Source organism: Mastomys coucha, unplaced genomic scaffold (genome assembly GCF_008632895.1).
Source record: "Mastomys coucha isolate ucsf_1 unplaced genomic scaffold, UCSF_Mcou_1 pScaffold1, whole genome shotgun sequence".
Lineage (NCBI taxonomy): Eukaryota > Metazoa > Chordata > Mammalia > Rodentia > Muridae > Mastomys > Mastomys coucha.
In genome coordinates this window covers 80884354-80901773 of record NW_022196891.1, presented here as the reverse complement: position 1 = coordinate 80901773, position 17420 = coordinate 80884354, and the positions used below count along the sequence as shown (strand labels likewise).

Below are 17420 nucleotides of genomic sequence, written 5' to 3'. Positions count from 1 at the left end.
GTAATGTGTAAGAGTCACCCAGGTGGTATTGGTTTTGAAGGCATGAAGGGGTCATGAAGAGCAGCTGAAGCTTGGCACAGTGAGAGGCCATGGAAGGCCATTGGTGAAGGGGCAGCCTCAGTTGCAATTGATGGCCCAGGACTGAAGAGGTCATGCAAAGGAGTTGAGGCTTGGCACCATGAAGAAAGCCTATGAGAGGCTATTAGTGAAGCCTAGTTACAGCAGAAGACAGTGTTTTAGAGATGCCAGTACCATGAATGCACCAAGAACAGCAGCAGCAGTGGAGTACAGGCATCTGGAGCCTAGAAGACAAGGTGTGTGCTACAAAAGGCAGAGCTGGAGAAGTGGCCCAAGCCCTTGGAGGAATCCAGAAGATTGTGAGTGGATCCCAGATATTGGATGGTTGGAGTTTGATTTTTGCTTTTGATTGTGACTGTGCCCTGATATTTTTCCCTCTTGAAGGAAGAAAGTATTTTAGTGGAGCTCATAGTTAAGGGACCTTGAATTTTAAAAGATATTGGACACTTTTAATTGATTGAACTTTTAATATGTAAAGACTGTGGGACTTTAGGTCTTGGGGATGAATAAGCAAGTAAGGGTTGAGGCTTAATAGTGATGTGTTTGTGTGTCAAGTTGACAAGGGGTCAATTGTACTGACTGGTTTTGTGTGTCAACTTGACAGAGGCAGGAGTTATCACAGAGAAGGGAGCTTCAGTTGGGAAAGTGCTTCCATGAGACCCAGCTGTGGGGCATTTTCTCAATTAGTGATCAAGGGGGTAGAGCCCTTTGTGGGTGGTGCCATCCCTGGGCTGGATGTCTTGGGTTCTATAAGAGAGCAGGCTGAGCAAGCCTGGGGAAGCAAGTCAGTAAGGAACATCCCTCCATAGCCTCTGCATCAGCTCCCGCTTTCTGACCTGCTTGAGTTCCAGTCCTGACTTCCTCTGGTGACCAACAGCAATGTGGAAGTAAGCTAAATAAACCCTTTCCTCCCCAACTTGTTTCTTGGTCATGATGTTTGTGCAGGAATAGAAACCCTGACTAAGACACTGGGTTTGTTCCCAGCCCCATGTAAACTGGTTGTGTTAGTGCACATTTGTGGTCCTAGGATTCAGTTCTGGGAAACATTACCCTCTTCATTTATCTGTTATCTGCTCTGCTGCTTATGCAAACAGTGTCTAAATACTGTACACAGTCACCTTCCAAGAACCTACCTCATTCATCAAAACAAGGCAGGTTTCTGAAAGCATAAGTTCTCACAGCGCTGGGATCCATGTACTATCTGGATTCATTCTGCTTGCCTGCCTATCCCTTCCTGTTGATTTCCTCATATGAACTATTAGTTCACCGGAGCTTCTCTTCAGCTGAGTCCATCATTGACCACAGGTCTTCACAGGTGACTTGCATAGCCCCATTCTTTAATTTGGGGTTTGGACCTCTGCCATCTATCTCATGCCTCTTTCTTGTCATCAGTAGTGTTGCAATCAATACAAACAATATTCGAGGGCCTTTGGCTATAGGCAAATGGCGCCAGCATTAATCAATGAGCTATTGAGTCTACGCCACATACTCTGGATACTATGTAATTCTATTTTTCTGGCTCTAAACAGACTCCAAGACTTAGTTTAGAAATCTCCTTGCCTTTCCTAACTTAGCTCATAATGATCTCATGCAGAAATTTGGACTTCTGGGCAAAGAAAGTTGAGCAATGAGAGTTAATGGGGTTGCCTCAGCCTTGATGAATGTGAGCTGTGTGTGGTGTGACAGAATGCAGTCAGGTGGTTCTGAAAGCCATCCCTTTGCCCCACCAGCATAAGAACTATCGTGGGTATCCCCCTGCACTAGACTTGATGTGCATGCTAAATTTCTGCAGTCGGGGCTAAGGAGAGGGCTCTGATGGTCAAATGCTTCTTTTGTAAGAGTGAGAATCTGAGTTTGATCCCCAGAATACATATAATATATTTGGGTGTGGTGTTAATCCCAGCACCAGGGAGGCAAAAATAGGTATTTCCTCTAGTGCCCAGACAGTCAGCCTAGCTTACTTGGTGAGCCACTGGCCAGGGTAAACAAAGTGGACTGCACCTGAGAAATGATTTTCAAGGTTGACCCTGGCCTCAATATATGTGCACAAGCACCTGCATAGACAAGTCTATACACACACACACACACATACACGCACACAGAGGGAAGAGAGAGAGAGAGAGAGAGGAGGGAGAGAGAGAGATGTACATATGCATGTACACACAGACACATCTGCATGCATACCTACACAGAAACATACATGTACACACACAGAGAGAGAAATGTGTACATATGCATTACACACACAGGCACATACATGTGAATGCATACATGCACAGAAATATACATGTATATGCACACACATATACATACACACACACAGACACATACACACAAATTTCTGTAGTCAATGTCCAGGGGTATACATTTTAGCTCTTCCTCTTCTTTTTCTTCTTCTTCTCCTCCTCCTCCTCCTCCTCCTCCTCCTCCTCCTCCTCTTCCTCCTCCTCCTCCTCCTTCTTCTTCTTAAGATTTATCTATTTATTTTATCTAAGTACACTGCAGCTGTCTTCAGACACACCAGAAGAGGGCATCAGATTTCATTACAGATGGTTGTGAGCCACCATGTGGTTGTTGGCATGTCGTACGCCTTTCCATCCAGCGGAAATAAGGAGGCAACAACGAGCTCTTCTCCATGCAGTTTAATAAGGAACCTTGTAATCTTGCTTCTTACATCTTACTTATTTCTATCTTACTTCTTCTATTTTACTACTTACATCTTTACATCTTACTACTTATATCTTACTACTTCTTCCTACTTACTCTTATTTCCTACTTACTCCTATCCCCTACATCTTACTTACTCCTATTCCCTACATCTTACTTCTATTCCTATTCTTCTTACATCTTACTTATTTCTATCTTACTACTTACATCTTACTACTTCTATCTTACTACTTACATCTTACTACTTACATCTATCTACTTCCCTCTTACTCCTATTTCCTACTTACTCCTATTCCCTACATCTTACTTCTATTCTATTTCTATCCTTTACATCTTACTTCTATCCTTATTCTTACTTCTATCTCCTACATCTTACTTACTCCTATTCTTATATACATCTTACTTCTATATCTACATACTTACTCCTATCTATTACATCTTACTTACTATCTATATCCAGCCCCCAGCCCTTGTGGGTTGAATACTTTCCCTGGTCCCAATCAGCATCAGCTACGTGGCAAAGCATAATAGGCTGCGGGAAAATCATGCCAGCTTGCATCACAAACTAGAGGCACACAGCTTTTCCAACTAAGGCTTGTTTATCTCAATGCTCTCTGCTCTGGCCGGAGACCAGGTGTTCAATATATATATATATATATATATATATAGGGTGGCAGCTGCGGCTCCCCACATTGGCATTCGAACTCAAGACCTCTGGAAGAGCAGTCAGTGCTCTTAACCACTAAGCCATCTCTCCAGCCCCTAGTGGTATTTCTTAAAGATGTGTTTTATTTTTAATTACTTATATGCTTCTGGGAGGGGACACATGTACACATGTGTGTGATGTCTGCAGAGGCCAGGAGTATGGTATTCCCCTGGAAGGTAGAGTTACAGGTGACGGTGAGCCTGCTATGCACGCTAGGAACCTAACTGGGGTCCTCTCTAAGAGCATTATGCTATTTTAACCACAGGACTATCTCTCCAGCACCTAGGAATCAGAAGTGACATGTTTAGGGATAGCATGCCCCACACCCTATTGCCAGCAAATATGGAACAGGTAAGAGCTTGCAGCCAGGGTGTAGGGTGAATGAGTGGAGTATCACAGCCACCCCAAGGAGTCTTTGGGATTAGCAGGGGCTGAGGAGACAAAATGGGCTTAGAGTGTTCGTGAGTGTAGAGGAGGCAAGGAGCAGAAGGGCATTCACTCATGAGGTGGGGACAAAGCACCACCTCTGCACAGGCAGCTGTAATGGCAGTTGGATTCGTACACCTACTGTCTCTAGAGACTATAGTGCTGGGAAAAGTCAGTGCTTATAGAATATGAAAGACTGTGTGCTTCTCTTCAATATTAGAAATATCCCCTTTTATTTTTTTCATTGAAAATTGATTTTTTTTTCCCGTATTTTGATGACAATTTCTCCAAATCCACACCGTTTTCTCTCCTTGTTCTTTCTGAACAGAACACCATTGGCACAGGTACCAAGATCAACAATAAGTGGGACCTTATGAAGCTGAAAAGCAAGAAGCATCTGATTTCAGGCCATGGGATGGTTTCCATTTAAAAATATGAATCTGAGAGTCTCACAAAACAGGAAGCTTCAAAAGAAGCTAAATGTTTGAGGCTTAAAGAACATTCTGAGCTACAGAATGAAAGAGGGGCATGGAATTTGAGGTGGGCAGATGACAGAGACAAGCTGTGAGAAGGCAAGGGGGAGTAGATGCCCAGGAAGCAAAGGGGATCAACATTGAGCCAATCACAATTCAGATGACTCTTGGTTGTTTTTAATTCTGCCACACACTTTGAAGAGGCTTAAATTCTCCAGTGCAAAAGCAGAAAAGCTATATGTACATTTCTTTAAAAAAAAAAAGCCTCTATTGAAATACATGTCCATTGTAAAAACCTTTTCTGAGGCAGAATAGCTATCTAGCCAAGGGGAGCACTTAACTCTCAGTTACTTAGTTTTTCAAGTATTGTAATTACAGAAATAAATCATTATGTTCAACTATTATTACAAATATTAAAAGTTGAGTCCCACAACACCTAAAGGAAGCTCCACTCCCAGGTGCTCTAACAGGCCCAGGATCAGAGGATCAGAGGTGAGGAGGACACAACATCTGTCCCAACACCGGGAGCAACTGGGGCCAGTGGGACCCAGGCACGTAGGAACTCTGCCAGCCCAGTAGCATGGTTTGCTTCTGGTCTGTCTTGGCCGTGCCCTCAGCAGATGTTGGGTGCAAATTTTGCAGCCAGTCCCACAACACCCAGAGGAAGTTCTACTCCTGGGAGCTCTAACAGGCCCAGGATCACAGGATACCAGAATCACAGGATCACAAAGACAGCTTGACTCTGAGGAGTTCTGATACAACCAGGATCACAGGAAAGACAAGCCCAAGTCAGATTTAGCCAGGGCAGGTAGCACTAGAGATAATCAGATGGCCGGAGGCAAGCATAAGAACATAAGCAACAGAAACCAAGGTTACTTGGCATCATCAGAACCCAATTCTCCCACCATAGCAAGTCCTAGACACACCATCACACCAGAAAAGCAAGATTTGGATCCCAAATCATGATGATGATAGAGGACATTAAGAAAGACATAAATAACTCCCTCAAAGAAATACAGAACACAGGTAAAGAGCTAGAACCCTTCAAGAGGAAACATAAAAATCCCTTAAAGAACTACAGGAAAACACAATCAAACAGGTGAAGGGAATGAACAAAACAATCCAGAATCTAAAAATTGAAATAGAAACAATAAAGGAATCACAAAGGGATACAACCCTGGAGTTAGAAAACCTAGGAAAGAGATCAGGAGTTATAGATGCAAGCATCACCAACAGAATACAAGAGTTAGAAGAGAGAATCTCAGGGGCAGAAGACACCATAGAAAACATTGACACAACAGTCAAAGAAAATGCCAAGAGCAGGACTGAGAGATGGCTCAGCAGTTAAGAGCACTGACTGCTCTTCCAAAGGTCCTGAGTTCAAATCCCAGCAACCACATGGTGGCTCACAACCATCCATAATGAGATCTGATGCCCTCTTCTGGGGTGTCTGAAGACAGCTACAGTGTACTTACATATAATAAATAAATCTTTGGGCCGGAGCAAGGGGGGGCTGGAGAGAGAAGAAAATGTGTCTGAAGATAGCTACAGTGTACTTACATATAGTAAATAAATAAATCTATAAAAAAAAACCCAACTTAAAAAAAAAAAAGAAAATGCAAAAAGCAAAAAGCTCCTAACCTAAAACATCCAGGAAATCCAGGACACAATGAGAAGACCAAACCTAAGGATAATAGGTATAGAAGAGAGTGAAGGCTCCCAGTGTAATGGGCCAATAAATATCTTCGACAAAATTATAGAAGAAAACTTCCCTAACCTAAAGAAATAGATGCCGATGAACATACAAGAAGCCTACAGAACTCCAAATAGACTGGACCAGAAAAGAAATTCCTCCCATTACATAATAATTGAAACACCAAATGCATTAAACAAAGAAAGAATTTTAAAAGCAGTAAGGGGAAAAGGTTAAGTAACATATAAAGGCAGGCCTATCAGAATTAGACCAGACTTCTCATCAGAGATTATGAAAGCTAGGAGATCCTGGGCAGATGTCATACAGTCCCTACAAGAACACAAATGCCAGCCCAGGCTACTATATCCAGCAAAACTCTCAGTTACCATAGATGGAGAAAACAAGATATTCCATGACAAAACAAAATTTACACAATATCTTTCCATAAATCCAGCCCTACAAACGATAATAGATGGAAAACATCAACATAAGGAGTGAAACTACATGCTAGAAGAAGCAAGAAAGCAATCTTTCAAGAAACCCACCAAACCTAATTCCACCTCTAACAACAAAAATAACAGGAGTAACAATTACTTTTTCTTAATATTTTAATACAAAATTAATATTACCAATATATCCTAATTGATTGAAATCCAAAAATATGAGGAATTATAAATTTGTTGATTGTCATCCAGTGGTCTCTCTAATTTGGTAATTGGAGAAATAGGTCCAATATTGTACGACCCATATACACTTTCTGCTTGTTTGTACCTGACAGTGTCTTTGCTGTGTACTACAAAATGGTCTTGAAACCAGGCTTCTCCTATCTCAGCCTCTCTATTAGTAGGATTGTTTATTTGATGTTTTTACACTATACTATGGTTTTCAGGACAGCTTACATGTTTCAAATGTTTTATACAGCCAAAAGAAATGTAGACAATTAACTTGGGAGGTGGCTTGTAAGAGAACAACAAAGAGTGAGCTTGAATGCTTTGCTTGATGTTTGTAACTATTGTGTCAAGTTTGAAGAAGAGGACTTTATAAGTTACTCTTTCTCTGAGATGAATGCTTTTCAAAATCACCACAGCCAATGAACCAGATTCTTACCCTCACCTAATGTCTGTGCTACCCTCCAAGCAGAACCATTGTTCATTGAAACAATTGGTGAATGAATTTATGGACAGACCATCTTAATACACACACCATTTCTTAAATGAATGTAACCTGCTCTCTGTGGGCTGAGAATGAAGTCACTCACTCAAGTCAAATAGCTTTGACCATAGCAGGAAATCTGTATCCAAAAATCGAGCCTACAATTCATTTCTTGGTGCAGCAGAACTGTCAACTCTCAGCTTAGCTACAATGGAAGTAAAATTCTTTGGTGATATGAGGGTCATTGAAGTATAGCCTTATTACAATGAACTCCAATGTCTAATGATTGTTCTTATTTTGGCTTGTACCACAGTTAGAGCCAAGATTGTAAGCTCTACTAAAAACAAAACAAAACAAACAAACAAACATACAAAAGACTTTATCTATGTTCATTTAAAAACATACTAGTAGTGATGTATTATTTTAAAATATACAGTTAATATGTTTGGAGTTATTTAAAATTTATATTGAGAAAAACAAATATATTTTCAGTATTGCTGTAGATAAACATCTACATAAGACTGTTCAATTGATTGTTTTATATCAAACAACTTTTTATTACTCATTTTTATTGTTACAGTATTTTATAAATTTTAAAGAATATGACAAAATAAAAAAACTGAAAGGCACTGCAGATATTGAAGGAGGGTATGGTCTCTGGAAGGAGTTTTAGTAGAATAGGGAAACAAGAATGTGATGTAATTCTATTTACTTAAAATATGTTTTTAAATGTTAACAAATACAGATAAATTGAAATCTTTTCTCACCATAATACAACAAAACTTAAGTCAATTAAAAAATAAAATAAAATAAAATAAAGTAAAATAAAATAAAATATGAATCTGAGCTGACCTCATTGAGAACAAGGTTTAAAGACCAGACAGAAGGAGAATAAGTATTCCAGGTGGCAAGCGAGACAGAGTGGAGGCTGTAAGGAGAACACTTAGGCCTCAGCAATGGAGGGAGCAATGACAGGGACAAGAACGTGATGCAGAGAACGCACGGATTCACACATACACACACACACACACATACACACACACACACACATATACATACACACACACACACACACACACACACACACACACACACACACACGCATGGCCAACCTTGCTGAGTTAGCAGCGAACTGAGTGAACCGTACTATCCCAGCTTCAATAATGAGTCTGAGCTCTGCCAACGAAGGCTAAACTAAGTAAACTCAGTTCCCACACCTAGAATGGCGTTGTCTCTCGGCCCTCTGCTGACGTGTGACTTGACAGAGGGACTCTGGTGTATCGGCCTCTGTCAATTACACTCCAATCTATTGCCTGTTTTCCAGTTAAGCATTTCATGAAGATCGTCACACGCCCAGTCTCTGTCCTAGAGTCCTCCTGCCTCTCTGACCTCTCAGCTCTGTATTTCCATTTCTGTCTCTTACATATCTTCTGCTACAAGTCAAGCCAGAAACCTGGACTATCATATTCTAATACTGACCGAGAAGAAAACATTTTGAGTACATAACTATTTGTATAATAGACTCAACAACAAAAGCAAACCCTCCAGATAGTTTCCCAGTACTTTTAAGCGAACATAAAAAGAGAAAAAGAATTCCTCTGGCAAATCCATATTGCCAGGGCCTCATGAGACAGCAAGCTTCTCTTTGCCACTCATATCAACTCTCACTAGTGCGCAGCCAAGAAAACTCTAGGCAGCTCCAGACCTTGAGACATGGAGCGGAGGAAGGAAAGGGAGCTGGGATGCCTCTTTCCCAGCCTTATGGGAATCAGCAGGTCCCAGCCTTGATGGAAGTGCTGGAGATTGTGATAGGTAAGGCTGTTAGTTCTCCAGAGAGGTGATGGTCACGCAGAGGATGTCACAGACTCTGATACGACGCCATTTCTGCTCCTCTCTACTAGATTGCCCTGGCCCTCTTGTCTGTGCCTCTCCTGCAGTTAGCTCTCATTTGGCCTCTGCGAAGAGAACAGGTAAGGCATTGTTGGAGAAACGTCTTCTGAATGAAACATCTCCTCCAGGAAGCGGAGGGAAACCTATGAGACTCAGAGAGCAAGTAGCCTTTTAATCCGGCAAAATGCTTTTTGAATTTGTATACATTATTGCTAATCCAAAACACTAATCCAATCCTTGACATTGCTGAATAATGTTCCCTGTGCAGGTATGACAACTTGACCCATAAAACAGCCTCATGAGTAACCGTGTTATCAGTCTGTGGCTATTATTGATAAAGATGCTGTGAGCATGTGAGGTTTTACATGGGCACACACTGTGATGAGATATGATTATATTTATAAATATCTTCTTGTAGATTTTTCTGTTGTAAATAGACCTTTCCATCCCTTACATAGTCTAGATGTAGTTTGTGTATGTATGTTATTTTTTATATTAACTTTGTACCTTATTATCATAGTGAAACTCTTAAAGTTAGAGTTAATTTTATCATTAATTCTCTGGGTTTTGCAGGTTTTCTATTTTCTGTAGCTAGAGGCTATTTTACTGCTAGCATTCATATTCATTTGCCTTTGTTTCCTGTAATCTAATGGCATTCACAGGTACTTCACAAGAATGGCAATCTGGGGTGGAGGCAGGGAGCCCGTGCCTTTGCCCCCGTGTTCAGGATTTCTCATTCACTAACATACCACCTTTAGATATTTGGTCATTCTTTATTTCAGTTCTTTAAGATTTCATTTTATATTTATACAATAGATACCACTCAGCTATTAAAAACAATGAATTTATGAAATCCTTAGGGAAATTGATGGACCTGGAGAATATCATCCTGAGTGAGGTAATCCAATCACAAAAGAACACACATGGTATGCACTCACTGATAAGTGGATATTAGCTCAGAAGCTCGGAATACCCAAAATACAATCCACAAACCACAAGAAACTCAAGAAGAAGGAAGACCAAAGTGTGGATACTTTGATCCTTCTTAGAAGGGGGAACAAAATACCCATGGAAGGAGTTACAAACTATGGAGCAGAAACTGAAGGAAGGACAATCCAGAGACTGCTCCACCTGGGAATCCTTCCCATATTCAATCACCAATCCCAGACACTATTGTGGATGCCAGCAAGTGCTGGCTGACAGGAGCCTAATATAGCTGTCTCCTGAGAGGCTCTGACAGTGCCTGACTAATACAGAAGTATTAGCCATCCATTGGACTGAGCGCAGTGTCCCCAGTGAAGAAGCTAGAGAAAGGACCCAAGGAGCTGAAGGGGCTTGTAGCCCCTTAGGATGAACAACAATATGAACTGACTGGTACCCTCAGAGCTCCCAGGGACTAAACCACCAACCTAAGAGTATACATGGTAGGACTCATGGTTCCAACTGCATATGTAGCAGAGGATGGCCTAGTTGGTCATCAATGGGAGATGAGACCCTTGGTCTGGTAAAGGTTCTATGCCCCAGTGTAGGGGAATGCCAGGGCTAGGAAGCAGAAGAGGGTGAGTTGGTAAGCAGGGCGAGGGGGAAGGGAACAGGTTGTTTTTGTTTTTTGTTTTTCCAGAGAGGAAACTGGGAAAGGAGATACATTTGAAATATAAATAAAGAAAATAGCTAATAAAAATTATTTCATTTTATATACATTGATTATGTGTATCCATGTGTTTCCATATTAGGGTGTGTTAATGGAGGTGCAGGTGTGTGTAGAGGCCAGAGGAGGACACTCAACTTCTTTAAGTTGGAGCTATAGTCACTCGCAAAAACACTCAACAAGCATGGATGCTGAGAAGAGAACCTGATTTCTCTGGATGGGCAGCCTGTATGTGGACCCACTGAGTCAACTCTTCAGCCACTTGCTTTATTTTTTAGTGCCTGGGATCAAACCTAGGCCTTGTACACTCTAGGCATAAGCTCTCCTGCTAGGCTACATCTCCAGACCCCTCTACCCTCATAAATATCAAAATGCCCATCTATTTGTGTTTTCTCAAGCATTTAAGTGAAGCATGCCAGTATTTGTTTGTGCCTTACTAATAGGGTAAATTACTTCTAAAGAATTTTAAAGCTTCAGTCTTTGAGTTTCAAGCACAAGTCTCATTTGAACATAGTGCATCATAGGGTAGTTTTAGAGTACGATTGCTTGAATATATTTAAGATCTTATGACACTGTTTATTTCACCTGGGTCTATAAATCCTCAATTTTCCACGCGCTTTCTCCGACTCCCCCCTCTTTCTTGCTGATTTATCAGTTTTAGGTCTGCCAGGCTTTCAAAAAATATTTTACAGATTTTCCTTCCCTCTTAATGTTTAGAAACAATGTCTATGGCAGAAAAAAAATACATGATCTTTTCAAAAAACTTTTTTTTCTGAAAATTTAAAACAGGCGAACAATAAAACATGATTCTATCTGCTCCCACTTTGCTCTCTGACTCCCCCAGGACTTGAGACAAGTTTCCCTTCCCAACCTCATGACTCCTTTGTTTTAATTTTTTTTTAAATCATCCATCAAATACAGTTAGTGCTGCCCATACGTGTATGGGTGTGGGTCCAACATCAGAATACAGGATATCTACCATTGGCTATAACCTCCAATAGGAAAATATATATATATATCCTCGACTAACTTGGGCATTTCTCAACCAGATGAGATTAGTTTGAGAATTTTTACTGTGGGAACCCTGACTCCCAACCCTATTTCATCCATTTCTCTTCCGCAAAGGGTTTTTGTTTTCATGCATTGATCAGAGCAACAATATGGCTCAGCTCTCTCAATCTTTCATTTCAAAGATAAGCTTTGAATGCTGGAAATAGAAGTGTCATTCAAAAGAGTAAAATCTTTCTTCCCACAAAACCAGACACGTAACTTTATTTGCGTTAATGCAGCTGTCGCTAGTTGACCATCAACATTGTTAACTTGTTGGTCTACTCTGGGAACTACTTCATCTTTGGTTCCTCCTTATTTCTTGGGTCTTTCCCCATGGAATGGATAAAATACCACTTTGGAGGAAAACTTTATGAACTAGAAAAATACTGCAATTATTTCATAGAACAGGATGAATTGTATTACAGCAATGGTAGAGTCTCTGTTACACATTTTACATCCAGCCTAACTTGGACTAATTGAAATGTACTGATTTTTGTACATTTGTGTAGCGATTATTAAAACTTGAGAAGGGATTATTCTACATGACTTTAAGTTACTTAACAACTCTCATTTCCCACCCTACTAAATATGAAATGGACAGTGTATTGTTTTATGATCTAATAAGAGTCCAGCCTGGGTGCTGACAAGGCAAACAGTCAATAAATCCTTGATCGTGGTGGCTGTTGCTGGTACTGCAGGTGCCCCTTTCTGAAGGACTCACCAGAAAACTGCTCCCACAGTGGAAAGCACCCCAGGAGAACAAGGAGATGGCCCAGTGTCCTGTATTGAGATCTATTTCTGATTCTCCCTTTCACCCCCTGAAGGTCAGCTCTGAGGCTGTGAAGCCCTGAACCCTGAACAGGTAACAAGAGGAAAGGAGGCGCCTAAGCTCTTCCAGACCCAGGTTGGAATGGACAGACTTCCTTCCTTCTGTGCTCGGAAAAGAACTCAGAGCTCACTACCTAGTCCTTCTCTTGAGTCCATACTGACTAGCTAAAGCCTACCATTATTTGAACAAATGCACTCGCGTATGTGCGCGCGTGCAAACACACACACACATACATACACACACACACACACACACACACACACACACACACACATACACATACATACACAGACTGTGGAGACTGGGGATATGTCTTGGACCTTAAGGCACCCAGGGGAATCTAGACCCAAAGTTCCAGAGGAAACCTGGGCCTGTGTGCTGGGATATTAAGAGTATAGAAAGCAAAGGAGCTGGTGAAGAAAAGGAGGGACAGATGGCTTTCAACTTCATTCTTTCTTCTGGAGGAGAAGGAGGTGGGATCTGAGGCTCAGGACCAAAGAGGACAAAGCTATTCCAGACCCCCCCAAAAAATGAACATTCATTTTTCTCTAAGTTATTTTTTTTCATTATATCCATCTATCTATTTATTATTTATTTACTCATTTATTTTGGTTCCAGTTTGCTAGAGTTGCTACCAATATGGAAGGGAGGCCCAAACCTGAAAAGCATCCTTTCATTACCAATCACACAGATGTCGGTGTGCCGATCAGTAGATGAGCGTGAGCTTCGGAAAGATAAAGAAAGTCCCAAGTTTAACCCTCACCACTCTCCCCAAAACAGAAAATTACAAAAATCAAAACTCAGATAAATGTCATAACAATAAAACCACACTGATGACAGACCACAGAGCACTGACTGATGGTGTCAGCGTCAAACCTTTGCCTGGGCAAGCAATGCTTTATTTGAAAGGCTGCTTTTTAGTATGCTCTGTTTGTGACGTTTGATTTATTATCCTTTAATTTACATAGACTCCCTCTCAGCCAGCTTGATCAGAGCCAGTATCCCCAGGGGTCCTAAATACCTAAGCATGCCTATATGGAAAGTTTCTATATACAGTCACATCTATACCAATATACGCACACACATGCATACATGTGAGCATGCCTTCCACACCCTCCTCAACGACTCCCTGGCTCTCAGCACTTATGATCAGCAGAACCAGTCACTGAAACTGGCTGCTACTGAGTCTTCAAGCCCCTGCAGACACAGTTCCCTTTGATGGCTTTGTCTCATTTTCCAAACCCTTCCTGCTCCTGCTCCCTTAGCACACCAGCTGAGCACTCAGTGTAACCCTTATGGGTACACATGAAGAGGTCAACTCATTCCTAAAGACCAACCAGACCTCCTTCCCTTCTTTCTTCTATTTCTTCCTTTCCTCTATCTGTCTATTTTCCATCCTTTTCTTTCTTGTTTCTGTGTTTCCTCCCCTCCTTCCCTCTTCTTTTCTCTTCCTTTCTTCCCTCTCTCCCTTACCCCCCCTCCCTCTCTCCCTCCCTTCCTCACTACCCCTTCCTCTCCATCTTTCCCTCCTTATTCACTTTTAGATGGTGGTCTTTTTATGACTCTACCCACAGCTGATTTTGAATCTATGATCGTAAATGTGATCCTCCTGCCTCAGTTCCCCACACTGGGCATGGCCCAGTCTTAATCTTCTCTTCCAAAGCTTCCCCCTGCTCTTTGTCTCTGCCTACTTGGCTTACCAGCAGCAGTCACTGTTGCTTCCGTTTGGCATCTCCTTTCTGTGAGGTCATCTTCTCACCACTGGCTGTGTCCTTCGGCATGTAAACTCTCTGGCAGCGACTCAGTGTTTACGACCACACTAACCTATGAGGATCACAGTATGGAAGAATGAAGCTCTTGCAGGCGCCAAGCTAAATGTAGACATGTTTCCTGGGAGGGTCAGGGAGGCACCAGCAGGATGGTGGAGGAACCTGTGCCAGAGAAAGAGTTCTCGTCAGTCTTGGCATGGCCTTTAGTCCTGACAGGAATAATATGACAGTCGTGTTCAGTCTAGCTCATGCTATTGCTTGGAGGAGGAAATGGAGCCATCTTGTCCACAAGCCAGGACAGACATATTCCCTGCAGCCAGTGCAAAGTGTAAGGTATGTACAAGGACAGCTCTGCAAAAGAAACATCTAATGTTGCTCCCGGGGGCTGAATGAACCATGTGCACTAAAAACCCATTTTTCACCTAGATTGGGAGAGAGCAAAATGAACTCCCTTCCTATATGGGAGCTGTGGTGGCTGATACTGTCAATTTGACAGCACCTGGAGTCTACTGGGAAATAAACGTGTGAGCACGTCTGTGAGTGGATGTCCATGTTGAGGAATTAAGGAAGGAAAAACCAACCTCAAACATAGGTGGCACCATTCCATGGGCTGGAGGCCAGACTGAAGCTGAGTACCAGTGTTCATCTGTCCCTGCTTCCCAGTGCAGGTGCAGTATGTGAGCAGGCCCCTCATGGGTCCAATAGCGTGTTTTCTCCACCATGACGAGGACTGTACTCTCAAATGGTGACCTGAGGACAAACCCTTAAGTTGCTTTTGACTAGTATTTTGTTATAGCAATAAGAGGATGAAATAATGCAGCGGGGGGATGGTGCTGAGCACAGAAAGGAGCAGACAGGCGTTGTGAATCAGTGAGATGTTGCAACCATTTCTAAGGCCAGTGAGATCACATGTTTGGTCTGCACAGCACCTCACATGTGCACAAACATGAGACACAACTCATAATTTTGTCTGGAGCTATCTCAGTCTCTTCCCTGAAGGTCTACTGACTGGATGATGAGAGAAATCACGTGGAACCTTATTGGTTCCAGTCTGAATTGAGTCTGGTTGCTTAAGCAGCTTCTCTGGTTAACTATTTAGCCAACAAATGTGTAGATTCTGATGCCACTGTATCCGTATCTGGGAGATGGTAATTTCTGAGATGTTCTCAGTGATTAATATAGATTGTGACAGTAGGACATGCTGTGGTCCCTCAGTTCCTAGAGAAACTGGTGACTACTCACTCTGCCATTGGTACACATGTATTCAGTGTAGGTTCATTGGGTCATCTCTGAGGGAGTTGATTCTTATGCTTGACAATACCATCCAGGAATCAAAAGTGGCACCAGAAAATAAACTCTAAATTGTAACTTCTTTTTATTCACCTGTTTGAGGTGGGCGGGGGAGGGGAGCATAGGCCCATGTGTCAGGGAATATATGTGGAGGTTAGAAGACAACTTGTAGGAATTGGTTCACTCTTTCCATCATGTGGGATCCAGAGATAGAATTCAGGTCATCAGACTTGGTAGCAAGCACCTTTCCTTGGTGAACCATCTCACTTTGGGGCTCAAGAGCTCTAAGTCTTAAGACTCCTATTACTGAGCCAGGTAGTATTGGCTGAGAAACCCCAAGCCAGGAGAAATATGCCTTTCCTTGGGAGTTCTTATAGGGAGGGGAAGAACCTGCCAACTCCAGCATTCTGCATCGCAAGTCTTACTTTAAAAAGGAAAAGCAGTGTGAGTGCCAAGTCCGATGAACATATTTAGCAGACCCTTCATTTTTTAAATAAATGATAATTGAAGTAGGAAGCCAAGAATGTCAGACAGATGAGAGCATAGCCAGCTTGTTGAGTGTTTAATCGGGAGCCCACACTCTTTCTGATGGGAGCCTCAGGGCTTATAGGTACCGTTCTATGGAAACCACCTTGGATGGAGGAAGGAGTGCTTACATCATCAAAGGAAACTGTTATGAAGGGTGTAATGGGTAGGACCTAGACTCAAAATAGCCCTACAACTTGTTACTACACTTGGATTTAGTCTTCCCCTAGCCAATTTCATCACAAGGGCCATCCTCCTCCTCCTCCTCCTCCTCCTCCTCCTCTTCTTCCTCCTCTTTCTTCTTCTTCTTCTTCTTCTTCTTCTTCTTCTTCTTCTTCTTCTTCTTCTTCTTCTTCTTCTTCTTCTTCTTCTGGTGCCTCCAAAGCCAATGGCTTCCACTCCAGGGGAAAAATCATCACGAGAAAGACATTGTTCTTCTAACACTCATGCTTTGTACTCAATGAGTAAAAAGTGAAAAATTAGAATGGGTTTCAACCTGACTATTCATTACTTAATGACTCCCTTATGTCTAGACCTAGTGATGCATCCTAATAAAGTCTCTGCCCAATACGTAGTCATGCTGACATCAGAGAAGCCCAAGCTGGGGTGCTCCCTTGCTCAACATGGGCCTCTTTCTGTCTCCACGATTGGGTCTACTCTTCCTGTACCCACAAGAAGTCAACGAATAAGCAGCAGGATGTCATTGGACACTTGTACACAGTTGCTGAAATAAGGCTTCTCATTTGGGTTGGAAGAGCAGACTGGAAAGTACACAAGTCTCACCTGTTATTAAATCGCCCTTCATCAAGAGCCTGTGGAGAAGTGTTCTTCAAGGGCACATTGCAGGCAAGCATGTCAAGGTCCCTGCTGAGACAGGTGGCGTTTGAGTCTCTGGAACTCAAGCTAATGCGGCCTCGGAGGACTTGGAGTTAGTGGGGGCATTTATTGCACAGCCAGTGACTTATAAACACATCTTGTCACTACATGAGTTCAAGCAATTACTGGGCAATTATACCTGCAAACTCCCTGCTAATTAAAAGAAGGAGTCTGTGTGGGCTGCCATTTGGGAGGCAACGGCCGTTCCTTTACTTCGTTGGAATGATCATATCCTCTTGAGGAGACCTAATGCCTTCAAGAACCGGTAGTTGAGTGATCCATTTAGAAAGGAACTGAATTACAGAGAGGGGATAGCTCCAACTCTGATACAGATCCGAGCAGTTCTTC

The 17420-nt window shown here is 42.2% G+C and overlaps 1 long non-coding RNA gene across 4 annotated transcripts in view; it reads left to right on the top strand.

The window, feature by feature from the left end:
• Nucleotides 1-11148, top strand: part of LOC116071564 — an 89096-nt gene extending 77948 nt beyond the window's left edge. For 3 of the 4 annotated variants that reach the window (XR_004110984.1, XR_004110990.1, XR_004110979.1), the window contains 2 exons: nucleotides 9097-9165; nucleotides 10819-11148. This is a non-coding gene — a long non-coding RNA (uncharacterized LOC116071564). Of the gene's footprint in view, nucleotides 1-4205; nucleotides 4222-9096; nucleotides 9166-10818 lie in introns of all 4 variants that reach the window. The other variant, XR_004111001.1, reaches the window with a different exon arrangement.
• Nucleotides 11149-17420: the final 6272 nt, after the last annotated feature.